The sequence below is a fragment of the Oratosquilla oratoria genome, chromosome 8, assembly GCF_046742065.1.
Source record: "Oratosquilla oratoria isolate Oo_2021 chromosome 8, ASM4674206v1, whole genome shotgun sequence".
Lineage (NCBI taxonomy): Eukaryota > Metazoa > Arthropoda > Malacostraca > Stomatopoda > Squillidae > Oratosquilla > Oratosquilla oratoria.
In genome coordinates, this window is record NC_134784.1 from 30,104,672 (window position 1) to 30,111,546 (window position 6,875).

Sequence of the window (6,875 nt, forward strand, 5' to 3'; positions counted from 1 at the left end):
ATTTCGAACAGTAATGGAAGAACAGGGATCCTCAAAAATGAAAAGGGCAGTACGCGATTTTAAACGGGCGGTAGATTTGAAAAACAATCATAATGAAGTGGGCATACAAAGTATTTCTGAATTTCAAATGCATCAGTACATGGTATTTTTACAGTTACATCCAATGGGAGAAAGTCCGTGTCTGTATCACTTTTTAAAATGAGATCTCGCATAGATCCACTTACAGAAAGACTGTTTTATTGACAAATGTTGTGTGTAAAACAATGCCAAGAATAATCGCTATATTGGCGTATAACTTCATCCAGGAAAATATTTTGCTAACGCAGGACTCACAGTAGAGTAGTAGACGTCCCGGAAGATGCCTATATTAGGCCTGTGCACCCAGTTCGGAACTTTCTGCTACCATCGTGGCAGTAGTGGCGTCGGCATACTTTGTCCAAGTCGTGTTCAAATTCTTTTTAAATGTTTCAGATGCTATTGCACTAGGGGGCAGGAGATTCCAATTATTGACCGCCCTGTTACAGGGGTTAGTACTCTTGTTTAGCCTCTGCCTTCTCTTGAATCTTTTCTTGTTGAGCCCCCTTCCTTGTTCGCTGGTCTTCTTGAAACAAAAAAATGCCCACTCAGGAACTTGTGTGTTTCTGTCATGCTCCCATCCCTAGTCTTTCTCTTCTATTTGCAAGTGTTAGTAGTAGGGTTGCCAACTTTGTTAAGCTACAATAAAGGACACAAAAACTTTATTGATATTTATCTAAGTGGCTATAGGTCATAATAGATGCCAATATTAAATGCAGATGAAAATACAAAAAACAAGAATGAGAAGACATTTATTTTACCTTGATCAAAGAATTTTAATCTTTAAAACTATATTTGCCTTAGCTTTTTGCTCCCTTCAGAAAATTTATACCATCTTTGATGTTTTTAGCGAATTCCAAGCAACTATCTTTTATGTTAAAATATATGAGTTCATTCTTAATTCAACAGAGTATCAGTTCCTTTCTCTCCATTTAGATGACATTAAACTAAAAACTTTCTCATAATAAGATGATGGTCTGAATTGATAGTACAAAAGAAACTATTTTGAAAATATTGATACATTTAAAGTCCATAGATTTCAAAATAAAATACAACTATCTGCTTTTTGTTTTTTAGTTTATGGAGAGTTCAGAGCTTTTGATAATGTCGAAGTTTCTTTGAATTAATACTACTTCATCAAAAAGTTCATCCATCTTTAATTTAAGCTTTCCTTCTAACTTCAAATATTCTACTACCTCTACAAATTTCTGAAACTTTGGGAATGAATGGCCTAAGAAACTTAGGTTTGATAATTAGCCGAATGTTGAATTTTCATCGAAATCTATTCTGTTTTTCCAAATATCTGATAATAACATGAAATGTTGGCACTACTATTACAAGTTTTCTCCCATAAATTTCACTGTTCTTCTGGTATTTATAACAAATTACGGCTCGATTTTGTGAAGGGCTTCATCACTACCTTGTATAATGCGCCATATTTGTTTTGGTTCTTCGTGAGTTCAGTTGATAGACGGAGGTATTGCCTTTCCAAACGTCCAACGGCACCTCCTTTCTTCCTCTATTTTTTTTTTCTTTCTTTTTGTGGTGATTCTCAGATTTAGGAACATCGTTTAGGATTTTTTGGTTTTCCCTAAATGAACGCATTTTTTAAATGGAGAATTGAGTTATACATAAAATGAGGGCATGCGGTATGCGGTCTGCTGTCTGCTGCTCTGTGCTTCTGGTATTGTGCGGACTAGAGTTGACAGAGTCTGCACCCTTACAAGAAATAAACACTTTTGCAATCACGTCTTGAGAGCAGGAAATTGAACTACCAGTCAAAACGATTTCAAAATAAAGGACAAACAGTGTAATTTCAAATGTCAATAAAGGACAAGGACAAATAGAGCTGAATAAAGGACTGTCCTTTGAAATAAAGGACGGTTGGCAACCCTAGTTAGCTGTCCTAGTATTCTTAGCCTTTCTTCATAGTTTAAGCCGTGTAGGAACTAGTTTACTTGCTCTCCTTTCCACGTTTTCAATTACTTCCACTACCTTGACCAGGTACGGCGCCCACACCTGATTTGTGTATTCTAGATGTGGTCTGACCATGCCACACAAAGATATCTGAAGATCTCATCCATCGCTATGAATGTTCATCGTATGTTTTTTGTGTTATCCTCAGCATTTGTAATTGTTATTTCGAGCTATGTGTTCTTTTCATTATCTGCACTTCATGTACATTGATTCAATGCCAAATGAAATTATTATTATTATTATTATTATTATTATTATTATTATTATTATTATTATTATTATTATTATTATTATTATTATTATTATTATTATTATTGTTATTATCATTATTATCATATCCTATTTGCCTTCTTGATTTTTTCTGCCAGGTGGTCCAAGAAGCTTAACTTATTATCAATAATGACGCCCAATGTCCTTTTCAGATGTTACTTCTTCCAGCGGCTCACCCATATCATAACCATCACGTTTGCTCTCATGGTTCCTTATTCTCATGAATTTGTATCTCTTAGGATGGAACAGCATAACCATTTCTCAGACCATTTCCTCATACAGTTAATGTCCTTCTGAAGTTGCTCAATGTCCCTTTGACCTTTAATGTGTGATCTGCAGATAGGTACACCTTATTCCCACTATATAGTTCCTCTGGCAATGCATTTATATACAGGACAAATGGTAGTGGTCCCAATACTGACCCTTGGGGAACTACGCTTCTCACTTCTTTCCAACCTGACTTCTGACCATTCACAATCACACATTGTCTCCTATTACTCAGAAAAGCCCCTTTCCATTTCAAACGAGTCTCACCAATCTTATAACAACTGATCTTCGCTAGCTACCGTCTAAGTGGCACCTTGTGGAATGCTTTCTTAAAATCACAATAGATTATATCAACAACATCACCTTTATCCAATATTTGTGTTCATTAGTCAATTACCTTGATCAGCTGCAAAACCGTTGATCGTCCTGGCAAAAATCCAAATTGTTTCCTACTGAACAATTCATTTGACTTCATATGCTGAGTAACAAATCTAATACACTTCTTTTGAATGTCTTCGTTCTCTTGTGGTTTCCGTTATGTGTTGAATCAGACAGCATTCCCTCATTGTCCCTATAAACTTGTATTGCTTACTACTACTTCGCGCAGATGTCCAGGAAGATCTACATAAGATCAATTGTTGCTGACTTAGAATTATATTACTCCATCGTTAGGCTGCTGATCTGATTTCATTTTATGACTCAGATATAGGCAAAGGTGATGTAGGGAGTAATTGACAATCGGTTTGGTTTGAGCGCTTTATTCTGTGGATCCTTGTACAGCGGCCTAAAGACTGGCATGTTCGCCCCCCCCATAGGGGGGGTAGGCAAATGTGCAGGCCTAGGGTTATGACAAAAAAACAAATTTCTCGAAATTTAAAATGCCTGCTGTCCCATGTGATGAGTTTTCAATCGCTTATCATATAAATTATAATTATTTTGGTTTCATATGAAAAAAGTTCCCCCACCGATGCACTCATAGTTAGCGAATTTTCACCGTGAAAGTGGTTTTCTGTCGAAAAATTTCTGACAACTTTATATTGTTACATACAGCATAGTATACCTTTTTATAGATTATAGAAAATGAAAGGAGTGAGAGAGAGAGAGAGAGAGAGAGAGAAACATGTTTTGTAAGGATGACTATGTTGTAACAATATGCATTTCATAATCGAAAAATATTAGAACACAGGTATTATATTTTTATTGCTTGAATTCGTGAATACTGATAAGAAATGAACAAGGTATAATACATCCTAGAATAGAAACGTTGGGTGATTTTCTCCTGAGTAAATATTGGATGATGCAATACACCCATACAGTATCATCAGATTATCTTGGCTGGCTGAGCCTGGCTCAGTAGCTTCAGTTACCTGTCAGTCTTGATAGCTGTTGGTTGTGCTGTCTGGCTCGCTCATCAGGTATGTCCTGTAGGGGCTAGCACTTACGTTTTTGATAAAGAGGATTTGCATTTTAGGTTTAAAATGTTAGTGAGGTAGCTATTTGCAGTCCTAACGATAATTTATTCTTGTATTGCAGAGTCGCAGAAGAAATGGCATACTTTAAATCCAGTGATAATGTGGAGAAGAATGCACAAAAATGGGCTTCAAATCTACCATCATCCATTCATACAAAGCGGCGTGATCTTCCATATGTTGAATGCTTAACAAGTTTCATCAGGCTACCTAAAAATCGGCATATATTGGGAAGATACCACATTTTACTGGAGGAAGACAAACTGAAAAGTACTAGGATACAACGGATTTGTGAAGAATTATTACAGTTGTGGGGCAAATTCAGCTTTCCTACTCTCAGTCAGCAAGCCATAAAAGCACGACTGGCCAAACTGATACTTTTGTATGAGAAGAACCAACGTAGACCAAATGAAGACTTTTTGAATGGGATGGAGAATATATTTGACATTACTAAAGTTAATGGTGTTTGGCTTTGTAGTGAAGATAAAGAGCTTTATCACAAACAAGTGGAGTCAGATGGAAAGGTTGGATACACCACTCACAAGCCAGCGCCTAAATCTTCCATACATCCTTCAAAAAGACAGAGACATGTTCCAATATCACATGAACAATTTGCTAGTACATCTAATGATGATAATGAATCTGGTAACTCGGGTGACAATGTCAGCAGTGTAACAGAGGACAGTTCTAATGATGAGCCAGAGCCAGTTAAAAGAAGGAAACTGTCTTCCACACACCAGGCCACTAAGTTAGTGAGTCGCCAGTCTTTGTCTACCAACAAGGCATCTAAAGTTTGTGCAAGTCTTGCAGAAGAAGGTGTGCCTCTTCCTACACCAACACAATCAGGAGTATGGCGAGGAGTCATCAGACTAGCAGAAAAAAAGAAGGATGAGATAAAGTCCCTTTTGAAGGAAGAGAAGGATTTTTCTCTTCACTTTGATGGGAAAAGGCTAGTAAAACAAGAGTACCAAGTGGTCTGCCTCAAAAGTGCAACTAGGGATATTAGACTAGGGGTTGCAAGGTGCAAAAGTGGATCTTCGCAAGATATATATGATGCACTGGAGAAAGTAATTGATGAATATGATGCCTGGTCAAGCATTAAAATGATCATATGTGATACGACTGCTGTAAACACTGGACGATCAAATGGTGTTGTTGCGAGAATACAGAGGGCAATGAACGGAAAAGGATTAGACATGCCTCAATACATTGGGTGTCAGCATCACATATTGGACAGAATATTGAGGCACGTTCTTGATTTCTACATTTCTGAAACGACTACCAAACCGAGTCTGAACTACAAGTTTGTCAATGAACTGTTGGAAAACTATGATCACCTACAAAGTGAGTATGTGGCAGAGACACAAACAGAAAGGGATGAGAACCCTGGCTGGAGGGATGACTTCAATTTCTTGTATGAACTTTGCAAAGCATTCCAGCATTATAAGAAACATGCTTCTTTCCCGATTATCAAGTGGCGAAAACTGCCTTCTCTACACAGTGCCCGATGGAATTCGAGGGCAATTTATACTCTCATTGCATACTTTTTACTGCCATCATGGCGTAATATTTTGGAGCGTCCAGCAAGTTTCATCGCCAACTTCTGGCAAGAAGCATAGTTCACCAATCAAATATTCAAGAAGACAAGCTATGATGACCTTCTCCTTGATATTACCGAGTTGGGATGTGCCGCTGCCCTGAAATGCTTGAAAAATAACTGGAGCAGGTCACCATCAGTGCTTGATGTACCACGCACGAACATGATAGCAGAGAGAGCTGCGAAAGTGATGGAGGAACTGAGTAAAATATGCAAAAAAGACAAGTATTTATGTGATCGGTTTGTTGTTACCAACAGTATATAGTTTGAGATTTTCTTTGCATCAGTATCACCGTTATTGAAATGTTTCAAAGAATTAAGAGCTTGTGTGGGGGACATATTTTCAAAGTTGAACAAAATGAGTTATTTTTTCGTGATTAGCACCAAAATGTTTAATAAATCTTGTACCAGGCAAACTTTTTTTTTTCTGAGTCATAACCCTAGTGCAGCCCTAGCAGCGAGCTACTAAACAGAAGGCAGACTGAATGAAATATCAGACGGTGATACTGTCCACCAAACGTCGATTGTACCTAGACCTTGTCAGACCGATTCTGTGCTAGTCCCCGGGACTGAGCCAGCTGACATGTCCCACTAACAACTTCGACCATCAGAGGGTTCAGAATGCCGCTGTCAAGTTCATCACTGGTTCGCGATAGAGCAACTTCAGAACCGCCGAGTTCCTACACCGAGTTTCCAACATCCGTCCACTCAACCAACACAAATACAAACTTCACATGAGACATCTAGAAAAACTGTACGACAGACACAAACACCTAATACAGCACATTACACTTAGACTACACCGTACAGACTATCTGTCAGCTGCGCCTCTCCCACGTGCGGTGTACTCGTACACGATAAGTCGTGTATAGCCGCGCATATCAATAATGTATCTCTTCACCAGCTTTGATTGGCGATAATAACAATGATAATGATAATGATAGTGATAACGATAGTGATAATGACAATATGATAATAGTAACAATAATAGTAATAATGATGATGATAATAATGATAATAATAATGATAATAATAATTATAATAATAATTATAATAATAATGATAATAATAATGATAATAATAATTATAATAATAATAATAATAATAATAATAATAATAATGATAATAATAATGATAATAATAATGATAATAAAAATGATGATAATAATAATGATGATAATAATAATGATAATAATGATGATAATAATAATGATAATAAT